At 33.0% G+C, this 26,940-nt stretch overlaps 1 protein-coding gene across 1 annotated transcript in view; it reads left to right on the plus strand.

Moving 5' to 3' along the window:
• LOC125064564 (somatostatin receptor type 2-like) overlaps positions 1–26,940 on the plus strand; it is a 109,821-nt gene that overhangs the window by 20,811 nt on the left and 62,070 nt on the right. The window contains exon 2 of the mRNA XM_047671670.1: positions 18,953–19,014. The gene's annotated coding sequence lies outside the window, so the exon portion shown is untranslated. The remainder of the gene's footprint in view (positions 1–18,952; positions 19,015–26,940) is intronic.

Here is a 26,940-nt window from a genome sequence, read left to right on the forward strand (position 1 = left end):
CTGGGCTTATATTTAAGAAAATTTCAAGCTATTTTAAATAAAAGTACGGCATACAATTACAAAATAAAGAAAGTATCAAGGGATCGCACGTCGTGATATCTAATGAATGCCACTCATTGGTACTAATGCGACCCCCGTGACCTTCAATGACCCGAGGTTGCATTCTAAGCAGCTGGTAGTTGACACGTAACTAATTTTCTTGTTTTAACTTAGGAGTTGAATACTATGACAACTTCGAAATATATAATAAACTTTAAGGTTGAGGTAAAATTAATAGCTTCATAGAAAACCTATCCGAGATGGCCCAGTGGTTAGAAGGCGTGCATCTTAACCGATGATTTCGGGTTCAAACCCAGGCAGGCACCACTGAACTTTCATGTGCTTAATTTGTGTTTATAATTCATCTCGTGCTCGGCGGTAAAGGAAAACATCGTGAGGAAACCTGCATGTGTCTAATTTCAACGAAATTCTGCCACATGTGTATTCCGCCAACCCACATTGGAGCAGCGTGGTGGAATATGCTCCAAACCTTCTCCTCAAAGGGAGAGGAGGCCTTTAGCCCAGCAGTGGGAAAAAATTACAGGCTGCTAATGCTAATGAAAACCTATCAGAAAAAAAGAACCTTTGACTTGAGTTTTTTATGTTTGTATTTGTGGCTATAAATTCTTTCATCGCGTTAATAAATAATTCAATTCTAAATGCAGGATAGTGTTTTAAGAGAAAGTTAATCACTACTCTGAGATTCCTGTCATTTCGTTTCCATAGACAATGATTTGAAAAAGTATGTATATCATTTAAAAAAATTAAGTTTATTTTATCTGTTAGTGAATTTAAATCTATCAAGCGCAGTTCGGGGCGGAATAATAAGACAAAATACAAGTATATTATGCTAAACGATTCCAAAGCGTCGATATCAGCGCACCAGCACAATTACAAAGTGGTTGCTATCTAATCGCGCCATTACGTGATTACAGCTCATTACTCACTCACCGCCCGTACTACCACGACATGTCGCCAACACAACTACGAGTATAAACATCCACCACAGTACTGCGAGGAACTGAACCGTCGGCATGCGGCTTCCATTTAAATACATGAGGACTGCAGCGGTTCGCATACTACTCGCATACTACGGAACAATTCTTTAAGAACTAGACTTACCGCAGATATCGTGAAGTGTCAAATAGCGTATCACTGTAAGTCGGCTTGAAACGTTTTGCGAGTTACTTTGATGTGAGTTCTTAGATTACAGCACTGCTGGAATTCTGTAAGAAATCACTTCATATCTCACTCGTGAAATATTGTTTTGAAAAATTGATTTACAATGCTACGCCATTTTGTTACGTGTATCTAATTAATTTTATACCTAATTATTTTAATCAATGTCGTATTTTCATGTCAATGTTGTTTCTTGTTACAGAATAACGTAACTGAACTAAACAGTATTTTTATTACCTATTTTTTTTATTTCACTCAGAAATGTTTTCACTCTAAGCAAACAGAAATAACGTCTATTTCCAATGTAAAAGTGTAATGGATGAGGTCTTCGGTTTTTGTCATTAGAGGACTTACAGGGAACAAATAAATAACTCGCTGACGCCTCTTTCCATTACTAGAGGGCTAGATTGGTAAATGAAATAAATATAAAGGATAATTTCAATAGAAGGCAGTCTAATATTAATCAAAATCATTTACTTGGTATTTTATATTTCAATTAAAACACTCTGATAATTGACCTGGGTGATATTGAAATACAATCTTAAAATTATTATTACCATATATACCATATAATTATTTATCACCTTGATCAAATAGTATTTCAATAATGTTTATTAAAGAACATATTATGTGTATAGACACAGATATGGATATATATTTTATTATAAAATATATATCCATATCTAATGATCACTGGCATTTAAAGCACGTTTATCATTATAAATCGATGTTAGGTTCTAGAACCCCAGTAAGGAGCACGATACATTATTTAGTAGGTACAGTCAGTTATATATATATATATATATATATATATATATTTTAAATTTTTGTTCTTAGTCGGGTTGTTGTGATAATTTTCTATTAGTGCTTTGATTAATTACTATTCGCGTCTGCGTTACGTCGTTCTGAATAAAATTTATCTTATTCCTTTCTCATATTCGTAAACGATTCTCAAAGTATTATTAAGTTCATAGATATAAATAGTTTATACAATTTTAAATTCTTTTTACGCTCCTGATACTGCAATATGAATAAAGAAAATCTCCTCGAACTGAATGCGATATCGCAAACCACCGCGACCAACTGAACAGAATCGCGCTGCATTGTAATATTTAAAATTCATAACGTGAATTGAGTTTATTTTCTTTTATCATTCGTACGAGTGACATTTATATCTATTATTTATATTAGATTATAATATACGAATGGAAATTCAATTCGGAGTTCAAGTTCTGGTCGAGTTATTTCGATTTATTAACGTGGAATAGAAATGTAAAGATTATACTTTTATTTTTATAAATTAACAATCCGACTTTGAACTGATTATTTGTGGTTAATGTCACTGTTTGGTGCAAACTAGCAAATGACATTCAAAGAGATATAATGAATTAGTTAACCAGTCAATAAGCAGTGAAACATGGGCACTAATGTGTTATGTCCTTTCCTTATGTTTTGTAATAACATTGGCGTACTCACACTTCACACTGACTCACATCGATGCCATATTGTGGTGGTGTTCTGTCGACACTGAGTACTATCAACAAAAGAAAGCTAAAAGATTTACGCTGATTTTTTTTCAGTATTCGCGAGATGCGATTTTAAAATCAAGCAATAGGTATATATCCAAACAATAACAATTTTGTTTAGTTTTAAAACTGTTAATGATTTATCTCTAGATAGTTTTTTACACTTTACTTTTACTTCGATTTTAGACGTAATTTTTTGGACTTTTAATTAACACCGGAAAAATATACGGAACTTCTCAACACCCAGGAGTATAAGACAGCAACATTTTAACAAAGGGCATCATAATATCATACACTAACTATGAGACAGCAATTTTTAAAATACTACCGCATTTCGAATTTATGTTAAAAGTAATATCATATTTAATTTATTTATTTTACACTGTTTGTACAAACAAACCTATTTAAACAAACAGTATAAAATACATCTTTTAAATACGATATTAATTTCAGCATAAATTTAGTTTTGAGCACACTCTAAAGCACCCTTTCCGTCTCGCTGTAATAAATAGTAATCCATTAATCACGTCGCTACTCCTCTCATTGTAACATTAAGTGAAATACCGTGTATTTTTTTACACGGGATCTTTAAAAGCGGCTGAAAACATTATGCGTGCGACATGGTTCCCTTTCCGGCCGTTAGTGGATATTTAACACATACTTTAGTATCATGTCAAATTTAACTGTCAACTTTATATTATTGAGTTTTGAAATAAGTTTTTCTTCGCTTCTGTTTGACGGTTGTTTGTTTAAACTAATATAACGTTTTCAGTGTTTGTCTGGTTTATTAAAAAAGTTTTTCTCTTTACTTTGTATGAACAGAATTTTTATTAGTAAGGTTAAATTAACTGCCTATATATTCCACTGCTGGTTTCCTTTTTGAAGAGGTTTAGAGCGTACTCCACCCTACTACTCTAAAGCAGGTTGGTTATTTCCAGTGACACATTAAATTATTAAGCACGTATACATTTAATTGTGCTTACCCGAGTGGAACTCAGAAACATCGCTCACTATTCAGGTCTTCAGGGTTTTATCACTGATCTTTCACGGATGTTGGTAGTACCAACTGTAGAATAATATTCAAAAAAGTAAATAAATACAGTTTAGATGTCTTTTTGACCATATTGGATCACGACGGACGTTCACAAGGGTGACTAGTAAGTAGCTTCATGAAATATTTGTAAGTACGTATATGCACTAGTGTGCGCGTAAGCACACTAGTAAAATCCGAAGGGACAATAAATTTGATACGACTGGTAAGAGTTCAGACTTTATGATACACGGCGGTTCGAATAATGCTAACTCGTGACTCCAGACTGCTCCTGAGAACTTTGTGATAGAAAACTCAATAAGAATTTATGGGTTGAACAGGAGTTCGAACCTTGGACCTACGGGATCTCCGGCCTTAAAACTTAATCACTGAACCACTGAGCAGTGTAATAATACACCTACTTGTTTAATGCATATAGTAAGTACAGCACTAACTGCAGATTTAGGCAGATCGTGAACTTCAGGAGATTTTGTTAATTGCATTGTTAGTTCGCGAGATTGTCGAATTATTATTTAAAACATACTTACATATATGAGCTGATTGATGGAAAAGTGTAAATTCGTTTATTATTGGCAATTTGTATTTTATCATTAACAGATTTAAATAACAAGAGCGTATATACTCACTGTAGTATTCGTTACACACTCGCCTTTCCACTGATATTTATTCATTTTATACTCCACCTCCGATACTCCTGACACGCGATATGTCTCACGAGTGTAGACGTCCTAAGACATATTGCACAAATGAAATCTCAAGGAAAGCGATAGAAAGTGCAAAGTTGGCTTCAATTCAAGCATTTACATTCTGACTTCAAAAGATTTGAAACAGATTTTCTGATCTGAAGAATTCGCGGTCTGCTTTGAATTTATCGCGTTCGCTGAATTGTGTTTGAGCGATTGACAAACTGCTAAGATCTATTCCATGTTGATCTGGCATAAAACTTTTATATGTTTTTTTTTATTTAAATTTCCTTACGATGTATATTGACGCGTTCATGATGTAGAAACATGTTGAGCGTTATTAGATAAATAATAAAACATTTTTACTGAACACGATTTTTTTTTACACAGTTATTAAAAAAAAAAAAACATTTTTTTTCTTTGCTTTGAGGATTGGTTCTATTAACTTGTTTTGGACAAGAGAACATCATTACGTTGTCTCGTCAATGTCATCTAATGTATCATTTCGTTGTCTCAAGAAATGAATTATATAATCAGAGATTACACATCTCAAAGCTAAGTGACGCGGCGTCCGGTCCAAGCGATGCTAGATATACATAAGATTCACGTGTTCTAGCTTAAGTTCAAATCGGCTTTTATTATGATTAAGCAACATCATATTCTCTTAACTATTCACATAAAACAATAATAATACAGATTCCATCATTCTCCTGCCCTTATCCCAATTTTACTTGGGGTCGGCGCAGCATGTCTGCTTCTTCCATACATCTCTGTCGAACGTCATCTTACAAGTAACATTCTTTCTAACCATATCGTCTTTCATACAATCCATCCATCGTATATAATAGTTAAAATAGATCTTTTTATCTCTACGTTGTAAAGATTCCAGTATGAGGATATTCGATCAGATAGCGATCGGTGGTCGTCAGTGTAGATGTTGGCAGAGCGCCATCGCTCGGCTCACTAATCTCTTCAGTCAGTTGTCATTAACTCGGATAAACTGATCCGGATATTACAATCAATCACTGTTAAAACGCTTGATTGCTAAACCTTCTCATGACTTGATTATTGTTGAATCGTTTGATGACTATTAATCACATCAGAGAGCTGGATAATTATCACGATTCAGTTAAACTAATTTAAGCCTCGATCAAATCATCGTCATGCAGCCCACCTCATGATATAAATAAATAAATAAAAGTCACAGATTCTTGACTTTTGGACTATTCGTCGTCATTATCATATACTTTTTCACAATTGCCGCTTATTTGAATGGTATATAGATAACTTGTTACCACTTGGTGGTAGGGCTTTGTGCAAGCCCGTCTGGATAGGTACCATCTACTCATCAGATATTCTATCGCCAAATAACAGTAGTCAGTATAGTTGTGTTCAGATTTGAAGGGTGAGTGAGTCAGTATAATCACAGGCACAAGGGACATAACATCTTAGTTCCCAAGGTTGGTGACGCATAGGTGATGTAAGGAATGGTTAATATTTCTTACAGCGCCAATGTCTATGGGCAGTGGTGACCACTCATCATCAGGTGGCTCATATGCTCGTCCACCAACCAATGCCATAAAAAAAGATAAACTAAATCCTCATTTTATTTAAAACAAATGACGTACTTCCGGTCTACTCATGTGTTGAATAAAACAAATGCAATGCAGACAGCTCAATTGTTTGAATGAAACTTGTTTAAAATCAGTTGCAAGATTTAAACCATGCAATTAACTACGAAGGTACTTCGCAGACGAGGATTTTATCCTCTTTTTCAATCTTAAAAATATTTTGAATTTATTTGTTGAAATTGTACCTACCTATGTGAATTAATTGATCTACAAGTTAAATAAATTGGATTTCTGAAGAAGATATTTTTAATGGATATTAGTCACCTGTATACGCGAGTTCCTTTAATTATATGTGTTATGTAAATATATGTATATATTTGTACAAACATAAATGAAGCCTTCCGAGCGTAACGCCCCGGCAGCTGTGGGTAAAGCCTCAAAAGAATTTACGGAGCGAAGATCAGAAAACGTGAGTTACTCGTGTTTTGTATACGTACAACAAGATCTGTTTATCTCTTAATAACATAAAATCCAACTCGCTTCCCGCCGTTTATTCGCTTAGATATTTTAAATTGCGCAACGGATTTTAATGCGCAAAGTGAGTCAAGGAGGTTTATATGTATAGCACAGGTATAGTAGAGAAAAGTGACTAATTTCAACTTTCCTAGCCGGAAAAAAGGCCAAGAATTTCGGTTTTCATGTTTGTCTTCAAACTTAAAGTTGTATATCTTTATAGTACCTGAGAGAGTGGGTTCCTCCTGCTAGGCCATTAGTCAAGTCGGGTAAGGGCCTCGAGGTACTCCTCCTTGCCCGGGCTTTTCCTCATCGGTAGCCAGGCAACCAGCGACCGTGTCAACGGGTTTTGACCCAGTAGCACAGTGTTATATTGACCCAGTGGTATTATAGTACCTGTGTGACCTAAAATTTTAGTTCTCAAAGTTGATGACGCATTGGCGATGTACAGAATCAACGTTGTCCATGTCATTAAAGTGTATATGTATATATTTTGTACGTATTTGCTCTAGAAATCCTGGGTAGCAAACTGGAGTTAGATAATTGGAAGTCTTACACTTTTGTGCCTTTGAGAGCTCGTGACGCCGTATAATCTCTGCGGTCGTGTCGGGTGGCTGTCCCGTCGGACTCTGACAATGAGAGAACATAACGTCTTTCGGTATATCATCTGTGTTTACGCACATAATGTAGCGCTTTAATATTTTCTTAAGTCAGTTAATATTGGCTGCCGTGTCTGTATTGCGGTATGAACGTTATTTATATATTTAAAATTTCATATTATATTTATACAGGTTAACATTGCTTGCAAGACGACAATGGATGTTTTTAATCAAGTAAATTTTAATGGAAATAAAATTATAAAAAAAGGAATTTACTGAGGTCGTATTACATTTAAATCATTATTTACTAGTTAAAAAAATATTATTATATGTGTTTAATATTCATCTCATGCTCGATGGAGAAGGAAAACATCGTGAGGAAAACTGTATGTGGTGGATAAGAATCTACCATGTGTATCCAAGTTGTCCCAATGCAGCCTGCATTGGAACAAGTGGAGTCAGAAAAAACAATTCTCGTCTCAAATGAAGTGTCATAACGACTAAATTACATTTTAATTTTAAGTGGTTCTATGACTTTACATTGGAACGAAGCTGTTATTATTAATGTCTACTGATTATTACATGATCTCCGACGAAAGGCACCACTCGACAAAGTGACGTACCCAGAACGAACAGCGAAGCTTCTGTGTTAAGCGAAATATTATATTAGCTTCGGAATTCAACGGGAAAATATCGACTTTTAAAGTGCTTAATTTTATAAAATAGCTTCAGAAATTCTTTACAGCGCAAATTCGTCACATTTCTTAACATAGTAACACTGTAATGGCTGTTCGTGGCATATTTGTATTGATAGTTTTAATAACATCCGTCTTATTTACAGCGGAAAGTGAAGATGAAACGAAATATTGTATAACGTTCCTACAGTGAAACTGTCTACAATTTTGTCTACATATTTATTTATTTGTGAGAAAAAGTTCGTATGCAGTCACATGGAAACCATTAATAAATTAAATTTAATATGCAGATACAAATTGAATTTAATTATTTCATATTTAGTGAGAGTGGTCTTTGTTCATTTGACTCGGTTATTTGACATGGTTTGTGTGCAAAGTGTGCAAGTTCAAAACTCCGGAGTCTGTAAGGGAGATGGGGATAAATGCTTATACCTCTCAACGAACTACTGGATATTTTCTCAACACTTGCCCGTAGGATGTCTATCTAATAAGTAAGATTTCCTCAAATCGGTGACATTTACTAATAGCGGTAAAATTACTAAATATAAAAAACTAAATCACCAGGTTGGAAACTATCAGATTTCAACATAGAACTAAAATAATTAGTTTATTTCATCCCGGACATGTGTAGTGAGGATAGTTCTTCATATACGTACGGACAAGGCCGTATCGTTCATTGCATTCATTTATTCGGCGGTCGTACGTCGCATAATCGATTCAACGCTCCGCTTCGATATTCTGATTTTATTTTAAATGACTTGCAAACGAGCGATTTGTATTACTCGATAGATTTCTGCTCCATCATGCTGTATCTTTCTACCGACGTGGAAATAATATTCTAGCGGCGAAAATGAAATATTTTTCAGTGAGGAATATTTATAATTTTACCATAAAAATGTCAGTTCAAGTACTTCGGTATTGTTAAAGATTTCATTAATTATAATGTCAAGAAATAATTGTATTGTACAGAGAATAATATTTTACTTAATATCAACAATTGTTATTAATGTATTACATTCTACATTTGTTTGACGTTTGTTTGACAAAAACCTTCCTTAGTCAGCTCTCCCATCACCCACGTATCAAGAAGAAGTGCCTCTTCTATTCTGTACACTGTTTAATTTTTTTTTTAATGTAAACACAATTACCCGCGTAATATTAACACAGTACAGAATTTATTAAATATTTTATTTTTAAACTCTTTATTTTAAATTTCATAATTATTTAAAGATCATTTTCAATTAACTTATTTAGTGTATAGGTAAAGGATACAGTCTTATAGATTTTTTTTAATCTATTTAAAAATAATATATATTGAATTAAACATTTAAAAAATCAAACGTAAGCAAAACTAACTTTTTTTGCAACTTGCGTAGTTTTGATCTGACGCACTTCAAACACACTTAAAACTTATTACGACTATAAAATGAAATTGGCAGAGTCGAGACTACAAATAAAAGTCTAAAGGAGCTTCAACATAAAAATTCAGACTTCAAACTTTAACTTGTTACTTCCTCAAATGATATTTTCTACCCAATACATAAATAAGTCCGCAACTTTCTAAACGGGAACATTTGAGAAGTCTCGCTGGCATGTTTTAGCTTCGATACTGTGTCAACAAACACGTTTCACGTCGACTTTATTTAATAACTCAATGTAAAAAAGATGTTTATTCTTAGCATTACCATTAGCAGCCTGTAAATTTCCCACTGCTAGGCGCTTCAGACGGACTTTAAAACAGACCTTCAATAATTTACATGTATAACGCACAATTTAATTAAAAGTAAATTTTACCACTTTTGCCAAAGTTTATCAAATTCACACATCCTTTGCCACGGACGTATTGACATAACACTGTGTTATATACAAGCATATCTTTAAAAAAAACATTGGATTATATCCGGCTGGAAGGACCTAAAATATATAGTTATTAATGATATCTGACTTTGATGGACACTGTACCCTTTACTATATAAATGATATGTTTTGATATTGATAATAATTATAATTATATATATGAAACAAAAAATCTAATTCTTGATAAAATAATCATAACTTATCCTTTTGGTAGCGCACGTAGTCAACTTAAACGATCGTATGGACTCTTCATAACCTAAATAATATATATTTTTTTTATAGCAATATTATTTAAGAATCTAATTCAAAAGAATATGTCATCATAATGCTGAAACAATAAATTATGGTTAATAAATCCGTAATGTCAAAACTTAATGAATAAATTACACGGCGCTGCGCTGTCACATCCTGAATACGTAACTAGTTTTAAATAGACTAACAGAAGTACAGACATTTTATTCTTTTTAAACTTGCCTCCACTGTATGCCGACATATATCATAAATCTTTGACAGTTGGAATTGATTTTTGGGAGGTGGGCGTACTTTTTAAAGTTTCAAAAGAAACGGTGCGCCATTCTTGCGCCCTTGTGTACATAAATTGATTCAAAATCGTTTTATTATAAAGTTCTTTATGACATTTATGGATATTAGGCAAACATTAAAAATTAAAATTGGAGAAGTTTTGGAGCTCATTCTATCAAGCTTCTCTAATGCGGGTGGAAACATATCGTCAGTGGAAAGGAAGAAGAGCTGAACCGACAAAATGGTTTTAATTAAAATTTCGGATCCAAAAGTTATCATTTATGAAATTTTAGCGACAATTATCCTTTTAATTTGGTCAGTAAATGGGGGCTGACCTCTCGGTTGTGCTTTATTAGGCTCTCATGACAGTCACGAGTGGAGCTCGTGGTGTTCTCCTCCACCGGGACCAGCCAATAACGCTATATTAATCCAATATTATGTTTGAAAAACACCAATTATAAATAATAAAACGCCTGTCCCTTACGACATTAACAAAGGTCGTTCGTTATTAAAATTAATACTTTTCGAGAGTAATTGTTTATATGTAAGTAGTACAAGTACTTTTTCTCCGTATTTGTTGAATAAAATGTCCATATAAATACACAATAAATTCCCAGTAAAAAGGTCTTTATCTCTTCGAGCAGTCGAGGGGGATGGCATTAAGTATAATATTGAAAAATACATTTCGTTACGAATATAATTGCGTACTTATCAGTAATTAAAACATTCATTTCATTTCATAAGGAATATATTAATTCTATGAAATTGTAATCATTATTATTTCTTTAATTATTGGTATTGTTCCTTAACAAATATTAATTATGGGACATTGTCAAGCCTCACCAATCTCGGTGACTAACATTTATGTCCCTAGCTAGTATACTAAGTTTGGCGGTGGAATATTTGTTGTGTGATGAATCTACACAGTTGGACAAAGTTCTACCACTAAGTAATATTATTAAAAAAAAATCTAGACAATCATATCAATACAAAAAAATCGCTTTAAAAATAATATTTTTAATTCGGTTTCGTGATGGCTTTATCAAGATCATGTTATATTATAGTAATATATTATATTATACATATTAGTTATTATAATATATCCTGCTAATATTTAAGGAGAATGGCCGCTATGATCGGACAGAAGAATAGTTCTTCATGTCCCATTGAAAATTGTGATCCTTTTTACAGATTTATTATAATTATGTTGCGTTAATATTACTACGAAGAATATATTCAGCGCTTGCATTGCTAATTTACGCTAATTAATACATTATGTTATGAAATCTGTCTCGAGAGGAATGAATTGAATTAACTCAGAGAGCAGCGCGTTACGGTGGCTTGTCAAGCGAGTTTAAAGTTCATGCTGCTTTGAAGTCCCTGATGATTCTTCGTTATTAACGATTCTGGTATGCTGATTCTTAATTAGATGTATAAGTTCTCTAATTGAATCCCTACCTGAATGTATTAATGCAGTGAGAACTCTCTTCGTACGTAAAAAAAAATTGACTTGTATTGGTACGATATTTTGATATATGTATTTTATGTTATATTTATAATAGTCAATATCGCTCATTACTTCCGCAAATTTCACGATCGTGTTCTGTAGTGAGTTTCGATTTGCTCTTGAAAAATAGCTCTGTAGGACCAAATTTGAACCAGTATTTATTGACATATATAGAGCAAAGCATTTTCATGTTTATACTATTAGTTATATGGATAAATTTCCTTTAGCAAGTGTTTTTCAAACATGAGAGAAGTATGTATTAAGTTAAAAAGTTTGTGATACATTAATTAAGGCTGTGCTAACTCAGTGTAAAGTTCTTATTTTACGACCGTACTTATCTATACTTTGTCGAAATGTATTAAAATAAAGATCTTTTAGGTAAATACTCGGATTTCTTTTATCCTTTTGATGTAGACTGTTACAAGAGATTGGAATTTGACCGATTATTAGGGCAATTTGATGGTAGAGCTTTGTGTAAGCCTGGATAAGTACCGCCCACTCATCAGATATTAAAATAATGGCGGTAAATCGCAAACAGCAATACTTGTTGTTGTGTCTCGGTTTGAAGGGTAAGTGAGCCAGTGTAAGTGCAGACACAATGGACATAACATTATAGCTCTCAAGGTTGGCGGCGCATTAGCGATGTAAGAAGTGGATAATATTTCTTACTACGCCAATGTCCGCTAAAAATGTCAAAGTTTTATGTAGTTATTCTCATAAATAAGTTAATATTTATCGTCCGTCACTATTGTGGTCTCGCTTAACTTATTTTCATCATTAATTTCGAGATTGATGGTTAAGGAACACATTGTGAGGAATCCTGGCTGAGTTGGATTACTGCAACATGTGCATTCACCAGACCTTTTCGTTAAAGGGAGATGACTTTGCCCACAGGTGGGATTGTTGCAAGTTGTTTGCCTATTTACTTTACATGTTTATATACAATTTATTTAAAAGGTATCGTATTAAATAAAGGCTCAAAAAGAAGCCTTGGAATGTAACTGTTAGTTAAAGTTTCAAACGTCTGGCTCGTTTCCAGCTTTAGGCCATTTTTTACGCAGTCGAGTTGGCCGTGTGCTTTTTTTGTGCTAGAGATTTATTGTAAATATATGGACATCCTATTGCTTCCAATTCGAGTGAACAAGCGTGGAAACACGAAACATCGCCCAGAACAGCTTGGCGAATTAAATTTAAAAATCGCCTTGTTAATATATAGAGCGGAAACGCTATCGACCTCCCTGGAACTACGCCCCAAGGTATACGCAAGCAACATTATATAGTGTTTTATTATTTAAACGAAATTTTTGTATAATTCTTTTTAAAATATTTATATGGGAAAACAAGCTTACATATAACGCCTAGTAAGCTGAACAATCAGATTACTGGGCGTTATATGTATGTGTGAACAAAACTATGGAGCCGATTGAACTATTTTATTATATTTATGACACACCAATAGACTTCCTGAAAGAATTATAGCCAATTTTGAAGATTAACCAGCAGATGCATCCTATTCTTCCTCGGTGCAGAATCAAAGGAGATAAGGGATCCTTTTCTCTGGACTTATCAGGTCCTGTCACCTGTCTGGTGACATCTGACAGGAACTTTTCCTTACAGAAATAAAAAATTACTTAGGGCTACATTAGATGCTAGTACCATACGATCTGAAACATTCTCAAGCCTTCAATAGACTCGGGCTATTATTATTACTAAATACCACATTAAGCTGTGTTTTACATTAAACTAACAAAAACATTTAGACATCAGGGCATCATAAAATGTATCCCTCCGAACCCTGTTTTTTCACACACGGAGCTCCGGATCTCGCCTCATTAGAGGGGGGGGTCTTGTATGAGAAGTTGTAAAGGTCCTCATTAGTAAGAATATCTCCGTTGTTTGGGTAAATACTTAACGTAAGTTGGTCATAAATTACTTCGTAACTCCGAAAGTCATAGCCTCCCTAAATTTGTCTAAATACAATTAATGGGTAGGCTCGAGTGACCCTTTACGAGTCCACGCTTGTAATTGGTCACGTGACACTCAATGCGACTCAGTTACCGGTTTCTTTATAACGCTTAAATGTCCAGTTGGGCCGGGTATTCATTTTTTTGCTCGGTCCTCGTTATACTCGCTTAGCTTTGACGTACTAGTTCTTGACCAATAACTTGGTCAAATATGTTTGATTTTCCACAGAAGCACTCATGTCCTTTCAGTGCTACCATTGATATTTGTTTCAGTAAATTTGTATTTATTTTCAACTATTATAATCATTTTCAATATCATCAATTACTTCATTTCAATCTATTGTTGTTAATTTTGTAAATACAATCACACAATACTCGTAATTAAGTCGTACATGATTCATTTAATTAAATTTATACGAAGTTGTCAAATATTACATTTGAATTTTCAATCTAAACGGACAGTCGTTATGACAATATTGACATTCGTATACAATATCCGATATAATTAATTTGATCATAGCTATACACATAATAATTTTAACGTTTGTACTGCGCTAGTCTGACGAGCCCAGTGGGCCACCTGCTGGCCCCCTCCCACAAATACTGACAAAATGTCGTACATGCGACTACCACCTTGTCCTCGAACAAGTTGCTGCTCGCTGCTGTCTCCGTTTTGTATGGAATAGGGTGCAAACTGGCAGTAGGCTCATCTAATGGAAAGTGACAACCCATAGATACCCATGGACATTTGCAACACCTTTTGGTTTATAAGCGCGTTTAGATTGTTTCATACAGTCACTATCATGTATTTGTAAGTAACCAACACGTGAGGGAGTCGGGTAGTGGAATAAGTTGCAGCCTGCAATTTTCCACCTTAAAAGAAAAAGAAAGCAAACCCGCAGCGGAATAAATACGTTACTATTTCTAATAACAATGGTTGATGAAATCATTTCAATCTCAACTGAAATGTTTTTGTTTAAAATAAACTTAGGTGGTGTAATACAATTAAACTTTACCAATACAATTAGTAACGCGTTGTTATTTCAAACTCCCTCAATTAAGAATCTCTGTGAGTTGAAATTGTATTTTGTTAGTATTAATAACCACAACCACTGGGTTCATTAAATAATTCATTAGCGTAATTTATCTCATTGTGCTTAGTTAGTTTTTGAATCGTTTGAGTAGAACATAGTGCTGTTGTACTTAAATATGTATCTTATTGATAAAAAAGTACATTATCAGCATCTTCTTTGTATCTGAACAAATATTTTGTCACACGTTTTGTCTAGAGTTAATGGTAGATTAAAAAAATTATCGCCAGACCAACGTTATAAGTAAACATTGTAAATCGGAATCCTACCCTAAGGCTATATAAATAAGACTCACTTCGTAACAAAGTCGTGTTTGCTTTTATTACGAGTTTTCCAGTTACAATATTAGCATCGGACTTGTTGACGCCGGAAACGCAAACAAACCGACACATACTTGTTTAATATTTATATTAAAAAATGTAGTTACGACTTGATTACATTTATGCTTTACTATATGTACTATTATGTTATAATTTATGTTTTTTTTTTATGTAGAGACACAAAAGACATTTTAGCTTATAAAACAACCTAGGGGAGTTTGGTGGCCCATTTTTTCGTCTACCTGACTATATCATAAAAATATATTAAATTGACGATTTTTTTTTTAATTTACTAATTTAATTTACCTAAGGAAATAGTAATTTAAGGTCGCGGGAAGCCGCTGGTTGCTGCACAAGAACGGTCGTTGTGACGATCTTTGGGGGAGGCCTATGTCCAGCAGTGGACGTCCTTCGTCCTGAGAGATGAGATGATTTACCTAAAACCGATATGTCAATAAATTTGATAAAACTATTACAAATATTCTAAAGATAGAATAATTGAAAAGTTAAAGATAACAGAGTAATTAGATTAGTTTGTGGTTACACCTTAAGTGCGCCAAAACTTTTCCTTTATAAAAGGTATATATGCTGTCTTAAGAACAATCTGAAAGGAATTGCAATGGAGTAATTTAAAGAGTTCTTTACTGCAAGGTCCATTCAACTTGTTTATTAGAGTGAAAGCTCTGTTAATTTGATCTACGTGTAAACTGAAAGCACAAGGCATAGACCCTTCTGTTAATGTGAAGGAATTTGAAGATCGATGTTTATGGGACTTTAAAGTGAGCGCAGTTTGATTTATGATCTGTGAAAATTATTCAGAACTACTTACGTATTCAGGGAGTCGCGCCGCTCTCTAATTACAATTTATTCATTAAGTTTTCACAACTACGTATTAATTAATTATTATTATCGTTTAAGGTGACCTCAATTATTTTTTGGAACTTTCGTCCTGAGAATTTGTGACATTACATTTTTACATTATATATGTGAAAAAAAAGAGTTCATCACACAAATTTATTGGTGTATAATATAATAAATATCATGCTATTCTCGGGTAAAGCGAAAAAAGCAACGAGATAGGAATTCGTTTTCATAATACCGAAATACATCGCAAATAACAAAGCCAAGCGGGCTTGCCGTAAGGCGAGATTATGATAGTAGAGATTGTGCCCGTATTTGCGCACATCGTTGTGTACCGTAACATTTCTTACCCAATTAATCAGCCTCTATAGAGAATCGCCGCCGTGTCTGAAATGGATCGGAAGAACATTACGTCAAATAATGTTCAACAGCCAATAAATCAACTAGAGTTTACAAATTAAACACGTCCGTCCTCGTATATTAATAACGTTCCGAAAATTATCTTATATCTTTTATTTAAATCTCAAAACAAGCTGAAAAGAACTAAGAAGGCGTTATATTGTTTTATGGCAATCTCTTACAGACTATTAATAAAAAAAATTGGTAGATCGAAATGTTTGAGCAATTTCAGGTTTCACTTGATTGACTATTGAATAGGTTTCCAATTTATTACTTAAGAGATGTTATCGTGACTTCGTCTGCGTCTCAAGGGAATACCGTTTATTGATTATCTCTAGATCTATTTATTCACCTGAAATATTAGAATAAAAATCTTTTACTATCTAGCTACAGTCGAAATCATGTATTACGAATATATCAAAATATTATATTTTATTTTAATTAGGCATATACTATACAGCAGTATGGAATTAAATGTAAAGTTGCCATCGTTTTCGAATATATAATAGATTAAGAAACGTTATTTAAAATTATATTAACAAGAATGTGAAAATATAAAAATCAAAATATACTTTATTCAAGTAGGCTTAAACAACTTTGAATTGTCATTTTACCCAACTGTCTTAAACCTAAAGCTACTAATGTAAATAAACCAAGAAGAACCGGCAAGAAACTCACTAGTTACTATCTTCGAACATTTAAAATACAAATACATATTATACAGACATAATGCACTTCAATTATAAAATAGTAAACATGCTTGTCACGTATTCGGTATTGATTTATTTCATTTACGTTTCTACAACACTTAGCACCCCGTTTTATTGCCTCCCCTGGAGACATGAGGACTGGTTCATTTTACGCCCAGAGAATCGGAATTGCGATTCAACAGATCCCCGTTGAATCATTTCCGTGCTGCTAGCTAGCATTCTTGCCACTATTCCATGCGGCTTTGATTACACTAAGTATTTTGAATTTAATTTATTTATATAATTACTCAATGTTACCCAGAAAATGATAATAAATGTTAAAAATTATCATTAATCGAAATTAGAAGTCACTATAAAATTAAAAATTACAAATAAATATAGCGCCATTTATCATCGTCATTAGCTTGATTTACTTTTTTTATTTGTTCAACCGGATTGACCCTGGATTATGTTCATAAGTTTTATTTTTGGTACTCAGATAAGAGTATTTCTGCACGTATTGATATAGCGTTATGGAGTTTTAAATTCTTAATATTTACGAATACTTGGTAATTTTTTTTTATACCAACTCTCATTTTTGCACGTTTAACGATATCTCTTTTTTCTTTTTAATTTTAAACGCTCACGCTTTAAAAAATGTTAATAAATGGGAAATCTAGAAGGTAAATGTTTTAGTAGCGTTTGTTTATACATGATGTAAAAGTAAATAAGTGTTTATAGTCAGGCGCCATTTAATGTCACTATTTTTTTTAAATATTTCCACAGCGGTCCACTTGTCTCTGGCTAAATTGGATTTAAAATGTTACATAATAATTCTAAGGGAATGCACGGTATTTTTCTCCTGTTTTATTTTTACGGAAGTTTAACTTGAAGCTGTTACTGTCTCATAAATAAAAATAATTTTAAAATAGAATGAGGGAGATCCTTTGCCATCCATTAATGTATAAATGGTATTCAAATTACAATTATAAATTTGTAAACGAAATATAATAAACAAAGTGTGTGTGTGTGTGAGTGCAATCCACACACGGTAGAAGCGAAAATTAATAATTTAACGTCTTTCGTGACGCTTCTTCCTTTCAATAAGTTTCAAATCAAACCACGATTATAAGGAATTTTCACTTCAAAACCTGACATGTTAATATATTGAATAGAATTGACGAATAACTAAGGAAAATCTTATTAATTAAATGTATTATCTCAATACTAATATATGATTATTTTTAAATTGAAAGATCGACTGAATCTCGGAAAATCTTGCTTTTTTACACTAATTGGATACCAATGCTACTTTTTAAGTGTTTGGAGAACTGTTTAAACAGATCGAAGATGCAAATTCAATTTATCTAAGAGCTCTATAACCGAGGCTTACTGTAACACAGGTTCAAAACTTTTTAAATCTTTAGCGGCTGTATGTATATGTACTATATAATATACTTAATATTTACACGATTTCACACATTGTACTGAAATGACCGGCTTTCGATAATGATTTCGTGAAACATTTTTTCTTATTGAAATCCATCAGAGGTTCAAAAAATATGTAGAATGATATTGATTTTCTTAATCCGGCTCTCCAGTCTGATATTTTATACCATATGGTAACTTTTTGTTAATGACAAATAAGTATTCATGCAACTCAAACCGACATTAATTTATAACAAGCGTATTGTGTTTTTAATACTTAGATTAGCCATCTCAAGCACACGACATTCTGTACGCACAAACGACACTTATACTAATACACACCGATAATGATGAAAATAACTGAGTGAATAGATCTGTCTGAACCTACAAGTTACAACTATCATAGGGTATCATACCCTATGATAGTTCTTTAATTTAAATTTGTTTATTAATTACAGGTAGTTTGAACCATCGCCATTAGAAAATTACGAAGCAACTCTTCATGTTTGGTGTAAATTAGGTAAGCGAATTTATAATTCATTATCTACCCTGACACGGGACGTACCTGGGCCGGTACGTATACGGACGTAGGCGTGAATAGAGACAGTAATAGATTTTCAGAGGATATTATTCATAATTCTATGGCCCAGGGAATCTGTCGTCAATACTATTCATATAACTTAATTAACAAATAGTATATCAACGCTATTTACTTGGTGCAAAATATTTATAAAACATCAAACTATTACTATAAAGTCATGAACACTTTTTAAGGAATGCAAAGAATTTAGTCTTATACGCACCGAGAACTAACTGCGGTAAAAGGAATCTAATGTTTGAAAGAGTACAGTTATATAACAATTATCAACAGATATAAAGGAATAAAAAAAATCACAAAATTCAAAAACTCATTCAAATGGTATATTTACAAAAATAAGGTAGTCTTTGCCACTTCCAAGATTGCTTTACTAGTTGTGTTTTTTTGTTGTTTCATTAATTTGTTTGAAACTATTGATATTATTTTTAAATATTACCCACATGTTATACATTAAAATTTAAATATAACTTGTACGTACTCGCAATTAGTGTATGTTCTATTTATTATGTTTTACTCATGTAAGCGAATTACTATTAATGAGAAATAAACATTTCAAACTAAACGTACCCGTGATTCAGTTCTATCGATGGAAATACACACAGTAGTTCCTCATATAAGAGTGAACGCTATTTCTATACATATTCAATTGTGTAAATAATAAAATAGACAAAAAAAAGACAATCTGAGTTTCTTTCGCCGGTTCTTCTCGGGTGAGGTTGTTTTCATTCATCATCAGTCATTAAGTGTAATGCTTCTATATTGAATAAATAAATTTGAATTTGAGTTTGACGCACCCACATGCGACAGACACTGAAACGGGGTTTAAAATATCTATAAAAAATAACCATAGTGGAAAATACACGTTATATTATATGCAGGTTCTTTGCAGTCTTGTACATTAAAAAGACATAAATACATTTCACTCAAAAATACTTTCTAGCACTTAGTTACTCGTAGTTTACAATACTTATTATGAATACGACTAATGTTTATGTTTTGAATTTGAAATAATGTTATGTTTTTGTTGTTGGTTCCTTATTTCTAGGAACGTCAAATGACAACAGAACTTATAACATAATAACATAAAATATGAGAAATGGTAGTAGTACAAAGCAAGCGTAAAAGTTTTAATCTAAATCAAAATAAACTATATTCGAGTGGTTTCAAAAAACATGCTTAAATTTTCCTAAAAACGTGAATAAAATGTAAAACCATTATGAGTAAGTTCGTAAAGTGGCTCGGAATGGGAATTCTAAGGATAAAACTTAGCGATAATTTGATATTGTTATTTATTCATTTATGGACATTAGCAACCATAGAAATATCTTACTGCTGCAATAGGTTCTTCACCTCCTGAATTGAAGGTTTTTTTTTTTTAATTCAAGTTTGTATTTAAGTATATGATAATTTGCTATCTGTTCTAAGGGAGTAGAAACAAATGAGAGGGGTCATGCCGAGTCGGTCCTACCTGGGAAATGCGCTTATAGGTGTTTCACATAAAAAAACGACTTCGACACAAGTAAAAAGTTTTTTTAAAAACTAACTTTGTTAAAAATATTAATATAAAATAAAATATTATTAACAAAAAAATTGTTTTTGCATGTAACTTTCGTACAGAGTATTCGGTTTCAGTTATCTAAGTATAATAAACATTACTATGTATTCTATAAAACTTCCTTTCCAAGTTTTCCTTTTGCTAACGAGGCCAACGAAAATGATTATTACTAAATTATATGAAAGAAAATGTGAACGAAATGTATTTGACTTAAAATGCAAAGTGTCGTTGCACCTGCTTCAAAATAAATAAAAGAGTGTTCTTTTAATATCAAAGCATTGCTCAAACGAATAAACAATCTACTAAAACTTATCCATTTTAGACGTCAATCCTTTTTTGTGGTATTTTTGTACACATAAAATAAATGAAAATATTGTAAGGATTTTTGATTTGTAAACCAATTACATATCATTATTAGTCACCAGAGATCCGCCCTAATCCTAGCCTCGCACGGGTAAAAATTACTTGGACTATTGTCTATTTGCTACCAGTGAACAAAAAAATGGAATTGGATCATGACATAAACGAATTTCACCTCTTTGTAATTTTAATACAGATTGAACTGCCAAACAGGATTACTCTGTATTACAGTTCCAGTGGCAAATTGGTCAGCGTTATTAAACAAAACAGACAGCAGAAAATCCTATTAGCATCACACTGCTGGACAAGGCCCTCCTTACCTAGAATTTATTTAAATAGCTGTTCCAGTGTGGGTACAGTGTCAGTTATTACATTTTTTCTTAAAGTGCGAATATCTGACGGCCGAGGTGATCATATAATATCAGTTTGCCTGTTTATGCTTAAGTTACTTATATTACTTTATTCTAGTGACTAGCCTAATAGGCCGTAGATCCTAGGATGTAAGTTCAAGCCACAGGTCCGTCTAGCCAATTATTGATTCCATCCTTTTCACGAAATTATTGTCACAAATTTCAGTCAGAGAGAAAAGTCTCACATTTCTTATGGAAGGATTTTCAAAAAAAGTAAAAACACATGAAAAAAAAAACTTCTCATATATGAATATAGATAAAGATAAATGTTTAAGATCTCAATACGCCCTGAAGCTGTGGAGTATTTCTAAATATAGGTGTTTAAAAAAAAACGTTGATTGACGACGTGTCCCCGTCGACGTCTCAGGTGCTTCATCATTTTGACGGACGACTTGACTCGCTGCGCTATTTATCTATTATTTATTCTCATTCAAATAAGTGGGTTCTTATAAATAACTTTTCTTGTGTAATAACATTTTCTGTCTTAATTACACGGCGCTGTGGTAGGAACACGTAAACCTTCACCGACCAACCGGTACAATCCGAGGCACATTTCATATACTTGGTTTCAATTTATAATAGAATATTTGTAGTTGATAATGAATGGAAATATCATGTAGGACTTGAAATCCAAATTGGAGCATTACTTAAATAAGTTCCGAACCTTTACAAAAGGAGAAGATACCTTCGCCCAGCACCACGGAACACTGACATACGTTTTGTAAATTCTAGAAATCGAAATCATGTTATTCTGTGAAAGATTATACTAAAGACGAAAAAAACCGTTGAGAAGGTATTGTATAATTTTCACGCAGGATATATTAATTAAATTAATTAAAATGTATGATTAAAGTATGTTACGTATTCTCTATTTCTATAAGCCGAACCTGTAATGACTTTAATTATCTATGTAAAGTTATGATTTAAAACTGCTTGTACGTGTCTGATCTGATTGCATTAGCATTAGAATTAGCAGCCCGTAAATGTCCCACTGCTGGAATAAAGGCCTCCTCTCCTTTGAGGAGAAGGTTTGGAGCATATTCCACCACGCTGCTCCAATGCGGGTTGGCGGAATACACATGTGGCAGAATTTCGTTGAAATTAGACACATGCAGGTTTCCTCACGATGTTTTCCTTCACCGCCGAGCACGAGATTAATTATAAACACAAATTAAGCACATAAAATTTCAGTGGTGCCTGCCTGGGTTTGAACCCGAAATCATCGGTTAAGATGCACGCGTTCTAACCACTGGGCCATCTCGACTGATCTGATTATAATCCATAATTTGAGATTGAGTGATTATAGTAGGTAATTAGATTACGGAGCATAATAAATGTTTGTGTTGAAAGTATTTCATCAAAGTAAGCTTAGACTAATGAAAGCGCTGGAAAGAATAATTTGTCAAGATCAGTTTATTCTAAAAGTAATACAAACGGAGAAAATAGTGCATCAGCATGCTTCAGCAGGAATTCTGACGGATCCCGAAGTAGAGTGAGGTTTGGGTAAAGCTCTAAATCCGTCTGCTTAACAAGGGTCCTTGGTATAAAACCCTAATTACAGTTATTCTGTCTACATAACGATTCCTATCAATGTCAATTGTTGTTAAAGCGCTTTCAGTATAATTAGTAAAAAATATATTGTTACATTTTAAAAGTATTTCACGTGATAATAGATGCCGTTAGTAGTAAGTTAAATAGCGCTATTATGTGATTCATCGAGTAATGAGGTATTATATAGAACAACGATTATTTTCTGGATTTTTTTAAGTCTACACTGAAGTGTTCGTCTGGATTTGTCAGATTTCGGATTTCGTTTTATTGTGACCCAGTGTTAAAAGAGACGAGGAGAATTTGTTCAATTGCAAACCCCAAAGGAACTTAAATCGCAGTCGACATCTGTGATGAAACAACTTCTTCGTCCGACGCCTTATTGGTCAATATCTTATAAGGAAAAGATGATGTTTGTTTTATTCGTATTCCATGCGTTTATGTTTTCATTCAAATGAGGTTTGTAAGAAATAAATAAATATAAATTATATTTTTAATTTCAGTATGTTAAATATATTAGTTATTTGAGGAAACTTATCTGATGTTATGTCAATACTATGTATTAGATGATTATTTATTTCCCAAATAAATAAGAGTATTATGAGAGTATTGGAAAAAGCAACAACTCAATTTCGTCGATCACAAACAATTGCTCACATCCTTTCACAAATAATATCAAATATTTAGATATAAGGCGATCAAACAAACGCAAATTGAATAAAGAAACGAAATGTCAGGCGTCTTATATTTGTTTTAAGTGGATAGAAATACGCGAGTTGGAAATTCTAAATAATCCCTCTTATTAAAAACATAACGATATAACGAACTTCGGTAACAAAGACCAAAGCCAATTTTTGATCGTATCATGTGAAAATATGATCTAAATTATAAATATTTTTCCAAATATCTCGCTAATTTTTGTCAAGAGGAATTAAAGTAACCGCTCCGATGTTTGAATAACAAACATGTACTTATCAGCAATTCTTCTGTAAAACAGGTATCTTTATTGCTTTATTCCGGTTTGAATGATGAGTGAGCCGGTGTAATTACAGCGAGAAGGATAATCACAACGAAGATAGAATTCGGGACCCCCACGAGCGATAACAACAATATAGATATTTTAAATATAGCGCAAGAGTCTACGAGGACCAGGAGAATGTAGCCCACATTGATAATCTAAAAAAAATAACCAGTGATAATAATTTTATAATCAATTTTGGAATTCGGGAAGAATTAGAGAAGAAGAAAAAAAATAGTGTTAGCGCCTTGAAGACAATTAATATATTTCTTTATTTTTGTAGACAAAATCGCTAAAGCTGCTAAATATGAAAAAAAAAAAATTAAAATAGTATCTTTGAGTAGGTGTCAAACATTTAAACTAACTTATTCATAGACAAAGTAACAGCTAACAGCTGATATTTAAAGAATGCTATTGTTCAATTACTAAAGTTGAACTCTCGTTGAATAACACTGTACACCAGAAGCGTGCCACGACGTTTAGTCAGACTTTTCTCGGAAAGACGTATATATCGTTACGAAGACATTTTTTAGTTATCCAATATGTTGAAAAAGTTTCCTCGTGACTTAGGTTTTGAATCTCATAAATCACCATCGCCTATTTAAATACCTATTTAAATTTAAACAGAAACACATAAAAGTTTTTCGGATAAATTAAAGACAGTATTTGCAGACAAATTACAGCGTGATAATTATTAGCACGTGCTGCACCAAAGCGCTTTTGCGCTGCATATCAATGCCTTTTAATGTAAGCTGTGTACCGACATTCGCTTTATGCTTATTTGCTTACTTATATAGATTTATAAACTTGTTCGTGTGTTAATTTGTGCATTAACTTCTTATTGTCGATATCAGAACAAAACAGCCTAACGTGATTACTTAGATGTCATATGTCTCAAATTAGTATCAAGTTAGGTCGATCATTTAAGGCTCATATAAAAATAAGCAAGTTTAACGCTTCTATATTGAATTTTCAATTAGTTTTTCGTTCTGTTGTAAGATATTTGAGAAGCAGTGTTTCGCTAATTTACAGCGGACCGCTTTATATAGTCATTATAGATTTGGCTTGTAAAATTCTTTTCAACAAAAATGAATCTCAAAGTTTTGGGAATTCATAGCTTTCTTACTGACATATTTATCTAAAAGGACTATAGCGAGGTCGTAAAAAGTTTGTTTCAAACCTATTCGAGTGCGGTTTTACGTTATCTTAATAAAATTATCTTTCATTCGGTCGTGAAACAGAAATTATAATCGCAACGTGTCGCGACGGTACTTAATTTAATTAACATCGAATAGCTTCCATATGCCACCAGACTGCAGACTAAAGGTTGGGTTCGACTATCACCTTTTTTTGTATCGTGCTATTCAAGTCAATAAAAAATCCACGCAAAGAACCTATGTAACATAAGTAAAACATTTAATTAAATTATACCATTGTAGGAGGCAAAGTTTAATGCCACATTTGACAGGTGTAAATAATAAATGGGTATGTAGAAGTAATCAATAAATTTGCTTTTTTACAAACTTTCTCAGCTGAGGTGGCCCAGTGGTTAGAAGACGTCAGTCTTCATTGAAGTTTGTGGGTCGAATCCATGCAGGTAATGAATTTGAGACGCTTATTTTGTATTTATAATTCAAATCCTACAAAAACATCCGATACGAACCTGCACAAGATGAATGATATTTTAACAAGTGGGTATCTACGTACATGTGCAGTACGGCATATCATCTTAAGATCGCAAGATGAGAAGACGGCCTTTGCCCAGCAGTGGGGCATGAACATCCTACGTAATAAATATTTACATACTTTATTATCGTGTTTTTAAAAATAAAATATACGCATATAACAGTAAATAATAAAATGGAACGAAGTGTTTATTTTCATATAATACATTAAATATTGTTTAAAGGTAAAGTTTGGATGTATACAACTCGTCGTTCGTTGGGCGCCTTTCATCGCAGAACAATGGGGACTTTCTTAGAAGAACAATAATACTGAATACCCCGCAAGTTGTAAATCAATTCTGTACGCGAGTAGTCACGCGAATGAGTGTAGTAACTTCTGTATTGCACGCGAAACGTGTGACTTGATTACTCACACAAATGACAGAAATTAACATTTTATATTATCATTAAAGTATGAGATAACCGTGCTGTTTGTAGTAATAGGTGTTACGTAAATAGACTAAACTGTCTCCTGCACGCGAGTAAGGACGCTGGTAAGCGAGTTCTTGATAAAGGCACATTCACTTGGTATAAAAGGTTATTCTCTAGAATCTTATAAAAATATTCTTGTCTTTATAAAGATGATTATTATTTAGACGCTCTGATAGCAGTGTAAAATTGAGGACGTAAAAGGGCTACAACAAGTGTATTATTTATAAATCTAGTTAGGATTCAAAAAGTTACCAGTTGGGCTTTGCGCCGACTTTGAAGTTACCAAGCACTTATAACACACATACATATAACCTATATATATGGCGTGGGATGTCATATTTACATTTTTCAGTGCCATTGTCTTTGGGTGAAGGCGACCACTTACAAGTACACAACAATCTACATATATACTCGTGTGCGTAAAAACAAAAATGGGAACCATCCAAATTATAAACCATAGATTTTCGTCAATGAAATAAATATATATTTTTTATTCATATTGTATTATAGCCCGAAGCTGTAATATACCCTACACTCACACATGGGAGTAGAAATCGGCGTCAGAGCGGGCGTATGAAGGCATGAGAGAGAAAGAGAGAGATAGAGAGGGCATATGAAAGCATATGAGTTAGTCCCATACCCTCAAGGCATACTCCCAAGGCGCGCCAATAATAAAATACATCTCACGTAATTAAATGGGTATCACAGACTTTCTATCAAAGATAGATTTATTATAAATTTACTTCCGAATTAAGTCCATTTACGCAATTTCCAAAAATATGTTTGTTGGTGTTTTTACAT

This window comes from Vanessa atalanta, chromosome 6, assembly GCF_905147765.1.
Source record: "Vanessa atalanta chromosome 6, ilVanAtal1.2, whole genome shotgun sequence".
In the NCBI taxonomy this organism is placed as follows: Eukaryota; Metazoa; Arthropoda; class Insecta; order Lepidoptera; family Nymphalidae; genus Vanessa; species Vanessa atalanta.